This window comes from Ascaphus truei, chromosome 6 (genome assembly GCF_040206685.1).
Source record: "Ascaphus truei isolate aAscTru1 chromosome 6, aAscTru1.hap1, whole genome shotgun sequence".
Lineage (NCBI taxonomy): Eukaryota > Metazoa > Chordata > Amphibia > Anura > Ascaphidae > Ascaphus > Ascaphus truei.
The window spans coordinates 68,672,307-68,688,587 of record NC_134488.1 but is presented as its reverse complement, the minus strand read 5'-3'; the positions used below and the strand labels follow the sequence as shown (position 1 = coordinate 68,688,587).

Here is a 16,281-nt window from a genome sequence, read left to right as displayed (position 1 = left end):
GGGAAGCGTCCATAGCTATGGGCCTTCCCTGCAGCAGTCACAAACTACACGTGGTCGGGGTCTAGCTGGGCCTACGGGGCAATCTGGCCTAGTCCAGGGAAGCACTGCTCCCTGCACACTACCTGCTTCGTTGGGGTCCCTCTCCCAACTGGCGTGGTGCTCCTAGCATGACAAATGTATCTCTTGGTGCTCCCGAGAATCCTATAGCCATATTGACTGTGCTGGCCCATGTGTAGCTATCTCCCAGAGCATGCTGGGATATGTAGTTCCACTGCAGATCTCTTGTAATGGCCACCGCAAGTCTGTGTGTCCTGCGCATGCTCATCACATTAGTGCTCAGGCGCGCATTCAAAATGGCGGCGCCCTACTGGCGCCCCGCCGCGGAACTCCGGAGCACTTGACCATCTCCCTAACCACCCGCAGCACTCTGGCACTTGTGCCGGGTCTGTTCTCACAACCCAGGGGGAGCATGTAGGAAAAAACAACAAAAAACACAAAAGTAAGTGCAGACTGTAAACTTCAGTATGGCAGTGTGTGAGGAGACTTGGCTCTTGTGTAAAGCCTACTCACAGGATGGCAGATAGGTAAGGGCAAAAGCTGGATCTGGTGAATCTGTGCTGTCGTCTGACTATATACAGGATGGCTCTCACACATGTACATCAAGTAGACAGGAACATGAAAGGATAAGAAGAAATCTCCATGGTGCAGATCAATATAAAAGGGATAACTTTATAATGTAGGTTTAAAAATGCACACTTACAATAACAAAATCAATAAAAAGCATTTAGCACTTGTGACAAGTGACTCAGGTGTGTCTGGATATGGCCACCGCTCACCGCTCACCGCACTGCAGCTGCTTCTCCTCTCCACGCAGAAGAAGTGTCAGAATCACTTGCAGGGATAGGCTGGATCGCCACACTCCCCAGGTGTCCCCTCTGGGCCCCGGGAAGGCAGGCTCTCTCCCCGCGCTGCTGTGTATGTTCCCTGGATGCCGGGTGAATCATCTCCAGTGTACATCCAGGGAACATACACAGCAGCGCGGGGAGAGAGCCTGCCTTCCCGGGGCCCAGAGGGGACACCTGGGGAGTGTGGCGATCCAGCCTATCCCTGCAAGTGATTCTGACACTTTTTCTGCGTGGAGAGGAGAAGCAGCTGCAGTGCGGTGAGCGGTGAGCGGTGGCCATATCCAGACACACCTGAGTCACTTGTCACAAGTGCTAAATGCTTTTTATTGATTTTGTTATTGTAAGTGCACATTTTTAAACCTACATTATAAAGTTATCCCTTTTATATTGATCTGCACCATGGAGATTTCTTCTTATCCTTTCATGTCCCTGTCTACAGTACCTGATGTACATGTGTGAGAGCCATCCTGTATATAGTCAGACGACAGCACAGATTCACCAGATCCAGCTTTTGCCCTTACCTATCTGCCATCCTGTGAGTAGGCTTTACACAAGAGCCAAGTCTCCTCACACACTGCCATACTGAAGTTTACAGTCTGCACTTAGTTTTGTGTTGTTTGTTGTTTTTTCCTACATGCTCCCCCTGGGTTGTGAGAACATATATCGATCATCTGGGACCAGTGAAGACAGTCCCTTCCAGAGGGTTTGAGCAGGGGTTACAACCATTCATATATGTTTTTTCACTATTACTAGTAATTTATATACATTCACGGGAGTTATCATAAAGTTTTTATGCACTTTATTAATTATTCACTTATATATCGGTGAACACTAGTATTGTTTCAGCGCCTATTTTGCACTATCACTTTGTCACTTGTGCCGGGTCTGCCTGCCATTCCGGCGGCACCCGGCATCTCCTGGCAGCCTCCCCCTAACGCGCCCCGGACCAGGGGTAAGGGAACAAGGGGGACCTGGCTACACTTATATATACACACACACACATATATTGCATATACACAGACACACACATATTCTTACATCACTAACATTCAAGGACCATTTAACACCTTAAGTCATAAATCACATACTGCACAGGGGGCAGGGATAGGCTTCAGTCATAGATTACATTCCACGATGCACTGTTTTTAAGTAAAAACCTTTCTTGCTTTATCCATTGTAACACCGCCGGAAGAAGAGAACAGTGTACCTCGAAAGCTCGCTCAAATAAAAGCATTTAGTTAGCCGCAGAACGGTATCGTCTATTAGTTTTTGTATATATATGTAGCGCACTTTCCCCCACCCCCTGGGAGATATGGTGGCTACGGTGTGTGTGGTGCGTTACCTGTGGCTCACAGGAGGCCTAAATCTCTGCTACTGGGAGCGTGGGGTGTACCTGATTCGATGGGTGACAGCGCCTCCACCTGCGCGGGATCCTAACTATATGGGATAGTCCCGTGCAGGACCACATATAACCAATACACACTGATGTAGTAAAACAATAGCAATTTACTATATGCATAGAACAATCATAAACAATAGCACCACTACCGCAATACTAGGCCTCGCAGGGCCGCAAACCCTTACTGTGCCTTCCCAACACCGTGTCCACACCCCTATGGGGTTTAGCCCAATGTACTGAGGTGCTTCGGGCACCGGACCGTCCCAGTGTCCACAGACTCAACCACCCACCCAAGTGTGTGAGACAGCGCTGCCCCACTAGCCCATATATAGTTGGTGCACTTGGTGAAATGAGGTACCTTCCGGGTGTGTCCACACCCGGGCGTGCAGATGATGCAGATGGAATCCACGGATCCGATGATGAACTGCGCCGCCTCCGCCTCTACGGTGGGTCCCTCCTGGATGGTACCACCTTAATAGTCTCTTTAGCACAGATGGATGATCTGGTCCCAGATCACCCTGATCCAGGATGCAGGCGCGTCTTGGCTGTCTCCCTCACTATTATGCTACAGGGGCAGTGTACCTATCTATGAGCCTGTCCCTGCAGCAACCACAAGCAGAGGGGAGTCGGGGCCCAGCTGGGGCCTAACAGGGGGTATCTGGCCTAGTGCAGACACCTGCACACACAACCTACCCCTTCCTTGTCCCAGCTCCGACTAGCGTGGTTGCAAACACACAAAATGTTTCAATTGCAGGGAGCAGGGGATTGCTGCAGCCCTATTGGCTGATCTGCTCCATGTGATTCCAGCCCCTTTGCATGATGGGACTTGTAGTTCCCCACGGAGCCTGCTACCTAATGGCCGCCTTGCGCGCCTACTTCTGTGCATGTGTGGCATCTTGCGCATACGCAATGGAATCCAAGATGGCGGCACCCTACAGAGGGCGCTGCCAGAGTCTCCGGCGAGCCGATCGCCGCCCCATACTCCACCGAAGTGCCGCCCGCACCTGTCCCTGCCTCCGCTGTCATGCGTGACCGCGCCGGGAGGTAAGGGGACACGGGGCACATAGGGTTTAGGGGGTCTCCTAGATTTGAATAGGTTCACCACTTCCAAATCAGAATTGTTCCTTTAAAATTTCATTTTTTTTTTGTAGGCTCAGTGATCCAAATTTCGCCGGTTTGAGCTTTGGCAACTCAAACACTGTTTTAATTGTCTGAGTGCTTCCACTTTTATACAGCTTGCTAAGAGGGTTTAAGGCATTGCACATTAAAGCAGCAGTCTGTGCTGATAACTTTGAGATCTCTTCTTGCCCTTTTCAAAGCTGTTTTCATTTAAAAAATCTGATGCTTGTTTCAGGGTATATACACATTTCAAATATTAATTATCTGGGAGGTTAAAATGAAGCTCCCCCCCAGAGCCCGGTGCAGTCTAAAACTTACCATGAGAACCCTGGAAGTGAGAAATTAAACAAATCATATTTTTGAACATTAAAAAAAGCTTTTATTTATTTTTTTAAAGCTGGTGGGACATGCTCATGGGGTAAGATATTGTACTAACAGTATATGACTTAGCAGCCTAGCATAGTTTTAACATCCCAGAGTGACCCGTAATGCACTTCTCTGCAGTGTGTTAGAAGCCCCGGGGACCAGGTATATGTGTGTCGCGATGCAAAGCTGCCTTCTCCTTCCTTGTTCCCAGAAACAGGGTAAGCCACTTTACGGTATTAGAGGCAGCAGATGTCAATCTGGACAATTGCAGCACAGAAAATATTTGCTAACCTCGGCACTTAATTACGGGAATAAGGAAACTTTAAAGGAACAGGTTCACGGAGGTGCAGCTGCACGTTGTGTGATCATTTGCTTTCCCTTATTCACAGCGGTTCCTCCCCACATTGTGCAATCACAGTTTTTTGTTTTGGGCCAAATACTGCCGTGAAATGTTTTTCTACTGGTCATATTAAAAATGGCCACCATTTTGACTGATTTTCCTCAATAATCGTGGCTGCATTTCATTGACTGTAACTGGATTCCCCCCCCCCCCCTGGTGTTGCAGTGTTTTGTAGTAACATTGTTGCAAGTTTGATGGCTTGGGGCACTTTCATGCATTAACCCAGGGGTAGCAAAAATGACCTATAGCGCACAGGAGAGAAGAAAACAAAACATAGTGTAATCTGTAAACACTAGATATACATTCCTGCTGCAAAGAATGCACTTACAAGATATCAGGTCAATTAGGGCAAAAATAGATGATCTCAGGTTGATGAATTGAATCCACACTTCCAATCTTCTTATATACTGGTAGAGCTCCCAGATAATATATGATCAGAAGGGATAAGGAAAGGTAAAAGAGAGAGAGAGACAGTGCTCTCAAGTACAAAACAATTTATTATACTAAAAAGTGCGACGAGGCAGCCCCACTCTGGTTCTCTCCTGCAAGAGATACTCTCGCCACCTCCTGAACGGACGTCCTGCGCCCTTTCCTCGTGGTGTCACAGTCCACAGATAGTCTGTATACCGCTGGCAGGCACTCAGCTGTTGGAGGAGGCGACCCGCGTCTCTCTCCGCCTGTGTCTCCACATACACTGACTCTTTCGGCCACGTGATTGTCCTCCTCGCGTCTCGCGAGATCTCCTCAGAATGTAGCAGGAAGGCTACAGGAAAGCTCCAGCAGTGGCAACTCAGGCCTCGTTCAGGGTGCCAGTGGCAGGAGTTGGAGGGAGGGCATTCGGGAGGGCGGCAGTCTGCTGGGCGATGTGTGTTTATCCCCCAGCAGACTTTTTCAGGAGTTGAGGAGGCGGGGAGGGGGCGGGGCTACAGACGGTAGGTTAGGGATCCAAGTTGCAGTCATGAAATCCTTCTCAAGAATGATTTAATTGGCTGCCGAGGTCCCAGTGACGCTGCTGCAGCTTCAAAAAACAAATTTTTTGTTTATTGAAACTGTAGCCAGCGTCAACTCCTGGCTTCGGAGACAGGGCAGCTGCTACCCTGACAACCAGTATTCAATTTGAATACATTGTGTCCCACGGCAGCTCGCACGGCAGCACGCCCTCCGAAGCCTGCACCCTGAACGAGGCCTTAGTCTCTCACAGCTTCACCTTGCTCTCCACCCTGGGGTGCGCCAACTGGGGGGCACAAGATTTTTCAAGGGAGGCACGGCGGTTGCAGAGGCCCCACGCTCTTCCCTCAAGGCATCTAAATTAAATGCCGGGGGATCGCGTGAGGCCTCTGCAACGTCCATTACCTTGTCTTCAGCGACACGTCGTCATGGCAATGTGGTGTCAAATGACGCTGCGGGGTCACGTGATGTCACGTTGCCATGGCAACATGACATCACGGATCCTACGGCGTCATTTAACACCGAAGACAAGGGGCACGAGCAGGGGGGGAGAGCAGGCAGTGGGGCAGAGTGGGAATAGTTTGCGCTCCCCTGCTAATTAATCTATGGAGTGACGTGTGGAATACCGTGAGTAGCTATTCCCAAACTGAATTAAACTCATGCAGAACATGCGCTTAACCCTTTCAGTGACCCCCAAGACGTAGCTGCTATGGAGTCTGGCACTCAGGGGCTTGTTTTGCTGGGAGAGATTGAATCCTGCGCTCCACGATCTGCACTGATGAGGAACGGAATGGGGGTTGATTCCTTCCCTTCCCTCATCAGTGACCGAGCGATCACGTGACCGCAAGTCCGTGGCACTCTGACCCTCGCGACCCCTCAAAGGGTTAAGGGGGACGTTCGGCATGGCCGGTTAAAGAAACTTTCTTCAAACCAACTTACCCAGGATGGTGCTGGTCCATCACCCCTACATAACATATCAACTCCTTCACAGCCAATGTGTTGCAGATCTCTCTGCCACACAGGGGTTAAATAGGCCACTGCCATTAATTCTCCTTGCTCCTGGAAGGAACGGCCCCATTAAGGAAGGAGGACATTTGTTACTCATCAGAGGCACGGACAGGTTGTATTTTTTTGGCCGACGCCTGTGCCCAGCAGGGTGTATTCCCATAGAAGCTTAATAATGACCTTGCCAAAAGGCACCCAACGTGCCATGTGTATTTACAGGCCGGCTTTTCACAAGCGAGTCGCCCCAGACACAAACATTTCCCCCCCTTGATGCCCCTGGAATCCCCATCACAAATAACTGCTGAAGGCGAAAGAGTTAATAACCTGTGTGAGGGGAGTGTTTGTCACGTGCTTCATATGTTTAACTCGAGATGAAGTAGCAGTAATAAGGGGTAATACGTTAAAACTAGGCTATAGTGCTTGAAAAAACCCTGAATTGGTGCAGGTATCTGTAAATCGTGCTTGTAAGTTTGCCCTGAAATTGAAGGTGGGTGATGCTGCCCTGATCTCCCACCCGTACGACTCACCTCTTTGAAAAGATCTTTCAGACATTTTGCAGGATTTTGTAAATGTGCACCATTTCTTTTTTTTTTTTTTTAACATTTGTGAACTGCTGAAGATGTGCAAACTGACGTTTGTGGAGGCCCTGGCAATGTTTTTATTTTTCCATTTTTATTATAAACAGACTTTTGGGGTTTTACGCCAAGTTGACGGCCGATTTTAACTCACTTTTGCCTGGTGTTTTTTTGGGTGCAAATAAATATTCTTTCTTTTCAGTGCCATTGTACACCTAGTGCAGTCCATTTCTATGGTCCCACTCTTTGTGTATGTTGGAGATATATATATATATATATATATATATATATATATTCTATTATGGGAACTTTTCGTATTCAATAGGTTTGCAGTTTTTTGCATTTGGAGTATGTATGTTATGTATCAACAGTGCATGTTTATTGTAGCAACTATTGTATTATCATTGATTGTTTAGTGTTACAATTCAGTAGTTTCAATATGTATTTCTTTCTTATGTCATACCCTTGTTGTTTAAGGTTTTTTTTTAATTTTCATGGGATTTATACATATTTATACATTTTTAAACATTCCATTTCTGTTCATGTCTCATTTATTAGCCATTCTCATCAGTTTCTCTCTATATTATTCAGCTAGTTATTGCACAATGTATTGCTATGCGTTTTTTTAATGTGGTTTCTGTATGTTTGTTATCCCTGTTCGGTGACTCTCCAATAGCAGACACACTCATTTTTCCAATCAAGTAGAGGGTTGAACACTGGTTATTCAATTTACCAATTAGGTTTTTACTATTTAAGGACTCTCCCTGGTAATATCCCTCTACTCCCTGATGAAGTTGCAAGCCCTTAGCGACGAAATGCATAGGGTGGGCATAGCGCTGCTGGACTGTTTATTACTCTGGAGCCGATCTGTGTGTAGAGCTATTTTCCATTCACTCTTGGATGTGACACTGGGGCAGTGTAAGTGCCCTTTTTGCCGATCGCGTGTGGAGAGGCAGCCTAGTGCGGATGTGCATGTTTGGAGCGCGCCCGACATCGGAGGCACAAGGCAGACCCTGCTACATAGAAAAACCTGACAACACTGCGCATGTGCGGAGGAGGCTCAGTGCACACGTGCACCTTCAGAACGCGGTTGTATCGGCGGCAGAGACACAGTCCTGCTATACAGGTTCTTGCAAGCCGTTTCGGTGTCTTCAATGTATACACGGTGATATCGTTTTCTTCATTAACATGTCCAATGCGCATATTCAATTTTAATCTTGTGAGTGGCCATAATCCACATTTTGAGTGTAAAGTTGATTAAACAGTTATTATACATTTATGCGCTATGGGAGCCACGCTGTCATTTTTTGTGTTGATGTTGCTGAGGAAAAAGGTTGTTCCTGAGGATTGCAGTCGGCGTTTCCAGTAGTCACACATATTTTATTTTATTTCTTTCAAATCTGCATTATTTTCTGCTATTTGATTTAAATCCTATTGTGTCTGTCCTCTCCCATTCCCCTTGTTCCCCTGTCTACCCATCCTTGTTTTATATGTTGTTTTGTTTGTGCAATTTTTACATTGAATTCTATTTCATCATTTATACTTGGTGCACCACTTATCCCTTTAGACTTATCTTTACAATTAACTATATCTGCATATTATAAGGTTATTCTATTTGGGCGCATTATTTTTGTTCTTGTAAATTTATTTTGTATTCTTTCAACCTGTAATACAGCGGCCTAAATTTAATACAAATATATTTTATAAATTATTTTGAGAAGGATATTATTAATAGGAAACAAAACAAGGCGAAGAAGGTTATAAAAATGGCAGGGTTACAGATTGGAGGAAAAATACCCGTAGGTTTCCATTGCGGAAAGGATCGGTCAATATCCTATAGGGGGCTTACGAATCCAAGAATCACCCTAGAGAGCAACAAGTACGTTCAAATAGGACTGAAAAGGGAGGTTCGGAAGCTGTTGTTAGTAAGGCCTATTCCATTAATGAGGATGAATCTAGTAAGTATTCATATACATGTTCTATTGAGAATAGATTTTCACCACTGAGACTGGATGAATCAATTAGCAATGAAAATGAAACAGACACACATGGTGAGATGAAAGGAGGGACCAACCCTAAAACCTCATTACAGATGCAGCCACCGGTATTTGAACACTTGTACCTGGGAAATTCTTCGAGATTCTGGGGCAATCTCACAGTAAATTCCTCAATTTGCCACAACATTTCTGTGAGATTCTTAATGGCCCATCGGATTAACACAGCAAGGGGGGGGGGAAGGAGGGGGGTCCCTGCAGTCCCATTCAAACTGAATGGGACTGCAGGGACCCCCTGCTGTGTTTATCCGATGGGCCATTAAGAATCTCACAGAAATGTTGAGGCATTTACTGTGAGACTGCCCCAGAATTTCCAAGGCAAGAGTTATAATACTCATGGCTGCATCTGTATGTACCGATGCTAAATCAAGGTCTAGAGTAACAACTGCCACTGCTACTTGTTCCTCGTTCATTGTTTATCTGTTTTAGGGAAGTCCCAGAGCGAGTGTGTACAGAAGCAAAAAACATACCCGCTTTGGGACAAACAGAACTATCACGGGTTGAATTTAGATCTAACCCGGAGAAGAAAACGAAGTTCAGAGGAACAAAAGCAGGGTAGCGTTGCCAAAGAGCGAAGAGGAACACACTATTAAGGGAGGAACCTCACAAGTATGGTATTTTTAATTTATCATCGCATACATTTTCCTCCCAACAAATCTCGCTCTTGGCACAGGGTTTATCATTTTCACCCAGTACGAAACCTGATAAGTTTGAATTATTTATGGATCTAAATAAATTTATCCGCAAAATTACTCTAAAGAGGCAATTTATTATGAATGATCTTCGTGACGTATCTGAACCTGATTTTAACACACAGGAGGTAGCATGTACTTGCTTTAACATCAATATTGACAGATCCACATCCTGTAACAAGTTTATATGATTATGGTTTAATGCAGGGTTGACAGTGTGTAGAATCTACTCAAGATCCGGTGTTGGGCATTAATTCAGTGGATGAGTCTCAATTTACTATCCACCCCTAATTTTCTGTGGATGAGCCCACTATTAAGTGTTTACCATTTGGGCCCAAGCGTCTTTTCTTTCCTTACCAGTCAAAGGGCAGCTACATTAAGACATTTTATACTTTGGTTCTCCAAGATTTGGAGAATTTATGTTCTAGACCTATGTTTCACACATGGCTTCTCCATTTTGGCTTTATTTTTGTTAAATAAATCATGACACGGTGTAATATGTCATATGTTGTTGTTCATCTGAGGTTGTATTTACCTAATTTTAAGACCTGCTAAGGAACAGATGATTGTTATTATGTCCTGATATGTAAAACCATAGAATTCAAAGAGGGTGTACTTTCTTTTTCACACAACTGTATATATGCCTATTTAGATACAGCATTGCTGGCCCTATTCAATCATGAGATTGGAGTCCAATTCTCATATTCCAAGTTTCCATTATCCGTAGACATACAGAACTATTCCTAACCAGAATGCACTGACTGGGATTACAGTTTGAACACAAGTTTTGGACCATATCGCATCGAGGCAGATTGACAATACTGCAATGACCTTAAGAGCACTGCCTTATTTTCTGAACTTGCCTCATTGGTTCTCAAGGAACAGCGGCTAAATCTAAGACCTGTTATTCTGGGAAGCCAAGAGGAAGAGAACTTTATTGTTCGCTTGGAAAGGAAGAACAGTGAAATAATGAGAACCCGGACACTAAGCTCCTATTTACCTATGAGGCAAGATTGTAGCATTGAAACACACCATTCCTAATCAGAATTGGGTCTCTGCCAGCAAGGAAATGGTTTTGCATTAAAGGTGAAGTCCCGCTTAGGACCAACGGGATCTGTGGGAAATTTAATGGGTTATGTCTTAGTGATTGATGCTTAAAAAAAGCATTGTTTTATTATTTGGCAATGCTTTGCATTAAAGCTGCTGGCTGCAAAATTGAGGCAGATTTGGTGCACCAGGTTTATAAAATGAAAATTAATCTAATTAAACGCAATGGGTTTCATTTAAAAAAATATATATATTTTGATCCATTGATCTTGTACAGATGCAGCGGCCGTTATTTGAACATTTCATGTGTTGTATACCTCGGTATACCCATGTCATGGCGCAGGATTTCTTCCAACCTTACCACGTGTCGACTCGTTTTATCGAGTGCAAAAAATGGCATTTTAGTGTTCTGGTTTTTAAACACCTGCAAATTGACACCGTAGCACAGTACTGAACACATTACAATTCATTCATTTCTTTCACGGATCCGCGAAGAATTGCACCCAAAGAAATCATAATCCATGAAATTCAAACAAATCACCCACGGTAAACACAGGCGCGAATGCCGCGTGGAATACAGCAGAGCACACGAAAACAGCTCCGTGAAATGTTCGAATAACGGCCGCTGCATCTGTATGTGTGGGGTCTTTGAAACAATGGAATGCAATTGATAAGGTTAGCAGTGTTACAGAACATTTGCCAGTGATACAGAACTGAACGTCACATTTAAGGTACATATAGTGGTTAAAGTGTGATGGTAACTAGGGACGCTGAGAACCACTTCTTCTTATATTTCCACCCACAATACCACACATTTTTAGTTTTCACTCCCAGAGTACAACTACTTTTTATATTTATAAACTGAAAATTCCCCTTTCTGTTTTTGCAACATAAAAATTGCTTCCATCTTTCAAAAATGCAATGCAAATATCTTCGCCCCGATGTTTAATAAATGTCAATCGTTTGTAAATCAGGCTTTCATCGAACCCTTTTGATGACTGGGTATGTAGTAGCATCTAACAAAACTCTCATTGTTTTCAATTCAAGCTCTTTTTTTTGGTGTTCGTTTTTAAGCGGTGTTGTAGACTTAAACAAACAGAGTAGATGTCAGCAGTGGCGGATTGCACGTTTTGCCGCCCATAGGCACCTACCTTTTTGCCGCCCGTGCCGTCTCCTCTTGCAGCACCGGCCTCTTCCTTCTGCAGCGTTGCAGCGTCATGTGAGGTCGCCATTTGACGTTGCAGCGTCATTTGAACCCACGCTCTCCCCCGTCAATCAGTGGGTTAGAGATCGTGGTCTCTATATATGGGGGGAAAAAGGAGGAAAAACTTAAAATGTCCCGCCCCAAAAGGTTGCCGTCCTAGGCCCGGTCTTATCAGGCCTAGAGCCTCATGCAGTAAAGTCCGATAGAAAAATCACCAGGGTTTATAATTCGCCATTTTTTTACAGCGTTTCTATCACGTTATGCAGAATGCCCCGAATACCAGTGATAGTAACATTTGCAAACATGGCGAGTAGCCGGCGACGAGATGATCAGCCCTCTGAAAAGGCCTCACCCAGCAAGTTGATTCTGCTGCAGAGAGATAGAGCCGCCTCTCCCTGCGCAAATCTCGGCCCAAATAAAAAAAAATTAAATTAACATTTTATTACTAGTGTAGATGAGCAGGGGTCTCCAGAGCAGACCTGCATTGATTTCAGGTCTGGAGACCCCGTGCTTCCCGAGATACAGGCCCCGTTATGGGGTGCCGGTATCTCCTATGCATTGAAATGTCACGGTCACGTGACGCGGAACATTTACATGCATAGGAGATACCGGCACCCCTTAACGGGGCCTGGCTCTCAGGAAGCAGGGGGTCCCCGGACCTCAAATCAACAAGGTTCTACTCCAGAGACCCCCTGCTCATCTAAACTAGTAATACAATTTAAATTTAAATATGTAGTAAGCACCAATACACAACCCACCCCCTGTGCCCCCACATAAAACCATTATTTATTTATTTGAACACACGATTGATAACATACGCCAGTGGGGGTCCCCGGGTGGTCCCCACGGGCATCTTGGGGTCCCCGGGTAGTCCCCATGGGTCCCCGCTGGCCTGCAGTACCATTCGTGTTGTAAAAAAAAAAATATATGGCCGGCATTTCAACAAATACACCTCACCCCCAAACACATACAACACAATACAATACTTTGCCTTATGTTGTCATTTACCAGCCATACCCCAATTTTTTGTACTCTATTTACTCTGTTTGGTAATTTTGTGATGTGCTGTATCCACTGTTGGCTCTATACTGTATAAGTAAAAAAAAAACACATACAAGGTGTTGCACCAACTCTGTAACCCTGCACGTAGGCTGGGTCCTAACGTCACTCTACATGTCATATTCCTGCAGCTTCTGAGCTCTAATCCGAGGTTCCCTGACTTGCAGCATGCAAGGCGTCTGCTGTCTTGCTTTCCCAGCCGGGTGTACTGTATATAACTGAAGGTGGGGTTAGCATTTTCATACTGTAGCTGAGGCATGCCCTTTCTTGAAAGATATTTCAGTGCATAACCCCCAGCTTCGTACTGTCGTTCAGCCGACGCGCTCTCACTTAAGGGAGCATGGAAGGGTTATTGATCAAAGTCTCCTGGCTGCAAAGCTGGGGCAAAGATACTGCTCTAGATTTATCAAAGGAAAACATCTCATTGGTGTCAACAGGAAACATTTTGTCCCAGCTGAAAAACTGGTGCAAGAAATAATAATAATAATAATAATAATAATAATAATAATATAAAGCACAACAACATTTTGCACTTGGGCTGTAATCGCAGGGATTCCTACAGTACATATCGAGTCCCTTTATGTTTGCACTTAATATATTTTCCTGCATGGCTCTTTATAAAGTTCTGTACTGTGCACACTTTTTGAACTATATAAATACAAATATACAGGCAGTCCTCATTTTACAACGCTTCGCTTTACAACGAATGGCTTATCCAACGCTATGTAATGCGTAATGCTATGTTCATTTTTACATTTTACAACGCTATGTAATGCTATGTTCATTTTTACAATGCCAAAACGGCTTATCCAACGCTCTTACGACGCTTTGCAAAGTTGTTTATGTGTATATAATATATTACAGGCATACCCCGCATTAACGTACGCAATGGGAACGGAGCATGTATGTAAAGCGAAAATGTACTTAAAGTGAAGCACTACCTTTTCCCCACTTATCGATGCATGTACTGTTATGCAATCGTCATATACGTGCATAACTGATGTAAATAACGCATTTGTAACAGGCTCTATAGGCTCTATAGTCTCCCCGCTTGCGCACAGCTTCGGTACAGGTAGGGAGTCGGTATTGCTGTTCAGGATGTGCTGACAGGCGCATGCGTGAGCTGCCGTTTGCCTATTGAGCAAGATGTACTTACTCGCGAGTGTACTTAAAGTGAGTGTCCTTAAACCGGGGTATGCCTGTATACTATATTATACTATATAAAATATTATATTTTTATATATTATGTAATATTATATATATAATACAGTATATGCACTATATAATTTATGTGTGTGCTGAATATCTTATTGTCTGTGTAAAATATTTTGTGTATTTTAGCATTAAAAATGCCGTCAGGAACGGAACCTTTCATTTAAACAGTGTTCCTACGGGAAAACGTGTTTCGCTTTACAACGTTTCGCTATCCAACGGCATTTTGAGTAATGCATTGTGTCGGATAACCGAGGACTACCTGTATATACACACACACACACACACACACACACACACACACACACACACACACACACACACACACACACACACACACACACACACACACACACACCTACAGTCCCCCAAAAAACATGTTTTCAATGGAATGGCAAATGGGTTAAACACAACACTGTAATTAGTTCAGTTTGTTCCCATGTGGGACTGCACCTTTAAACACATCAAGCCGATATCCTCAGGCACCGCAGACACAGTCACATTTGGGGATTTCCCAGAATGGTAAAGTACATTGTATCCGGGTTTCTCTTTACGATAAATCATTTTTATAAACGTGCAGATTTTCAGAAAGGTTTCTTATAGACCTTAGGGGGCTATAGAATAAAAGTTATGCAATGGACCTTTTGCTGCAAAGTTGACGCTTACAGACGCTTTTTGCAACTGCGCCTATAAGTGTCAGTTTAGTGTCTTTTTTTTTGTCGATATAGTGCAACAGCTAGTGATTCGGGGGATAAACAAGATGCAGAAAATGATGCATCTGTGTATCAGACTTTTCATTTTATGTGCTGTCAAATCCTCCCAAGTGTGGTTTGGTGTAAACTTCTCAGACTAACAAAGCTATCAAACGTAAGACACTTAACTAGACTGAAGATGTTCACCAGACCCTGTGTTTGGGGTTTGGTCGTGCTTCTAAAATGTTTTCAGGTTTTTGTCCTGGTTTTGCCTAAAGTCCCATGGTTTTGGTTCTGTTTTTGCATTATGGGGAAAATGTGAATTTGATGAAACAGAGCTGTTTTATTGCCTCCTATTGAAATGGTTATGTCATTTACAATCTTTTTAGCTAAAATGATTCTAAAAGTATGTGGTTGATTAAATTTACATAATAATATAAAGTGTGAGTGATTTGACCATATTCATCAAACATGTTAAGTTCATTGTAATGTACTGTATACCAGGTTCTCAACATTTTTGGCCCGTAACTTCCTGGTACGGTCACTTACAGTGCTGTCTGTGGTGCAAATAATTCCTGACACCTGAGGGTGGGCAGCTTAGGAAAACCATAGCCCGTGTATAATGGGTGTATCCGGGAAGTTCTTTTTTTATTCCCAGAGAATAATAGTAGAGACGGGTCCCAACCTAACTCCCATTTAGAAGCTAAACTTAACCTACAATATGTATAAAAACACAATTAAACAAACCAATCACAAAAAAAAATGAAACAAGTCAATAACCAAAAAAAAAAACAATTAAACAAACTAAGAATCAAAAAAACACAATAAATAAAATAAAGCATTCAAAAAACACAATTAGAGAAACCAAACATCAAAAATACGCACTGCAAAAAAATACAATCAATGTTTTTTTTACTTTGACGTTTTCACCATCCGATTCCCAGTTCATCAGCAATGATCCTCAACAGCTGGTAAGTCCATCTTCTTCTTTATCTTCATCTTCTTCTTTATTCTCTGTATATTGTAATCCATTCCAGGAGGCGAATGCTGTCTCGTCGGCTTTTTAACGCTTCTTAAGGTCAAATGAGACGGGACAGGCCTTATATAAGGCCTGTGACATCACATTTGAGTGTCAGATGTACTCCCCCAGTCCGTTTGGATGGGGTACCATGTGACAGACTCTTTTTTTTAAAGGATGTGACATCATCGAAAGGGAGGAACGTAGCGGTACTAACTGCTAAGGTAATGAAGGGGTTAACTCCTCCCGCAACCCCCCCACAGGGCCTAAACACCCACAATGGGCCAAATACCACCTTCACTCACCCCCACACTCATTATAAACCGGGCACTGGTGTTTAACCCCTTCAATTCCTTAGCGGTTAGCTGCTAAGGTAATGAAGCTGCCTGTAAATGTATTTTAGTGCATCGGATTGAAGCAGGGGGTCTCCAGAGCTGATATTAATGGGTGTCAGCTCCGGATACTCCCGGCATCAATCCGATGCAGGAAAAATGCATTTTTTTTCCTAAGTCCTACTCTCAAATCCCGATGAGATCTTTGATATGATCTCTATTTCTGAGCCACGATAAGACTATTGGGACTACTA

The 16,281-nt window shown here is 44.0% G+C and overlaps 1 long non-coding RNA gene across 1 annotated transcript in view; it reads left to right on the top strand.

The window, feature by feature from the left end:
• The first annotated feature begins 3,189 nt into the window (after positions 1-3,189).
• Positions 3,190-16,281, top strand: part of LOC142496484 (uncharacterized) — a 51,201-nt gene continuing 38,109 nt past the window's right edge. Inside the window, exons 1-2 of the long non-coding RNA XR_012802008.1 lie at positions 3,190-3,348; positions 3,928-4,007. This is a non-coding gene — a long non-coding RNA (uncharacterized LOC142496484). The remainder of the gene's footprint in view (positions 3,349-3,927; positions 4,008-16,281) is intronic.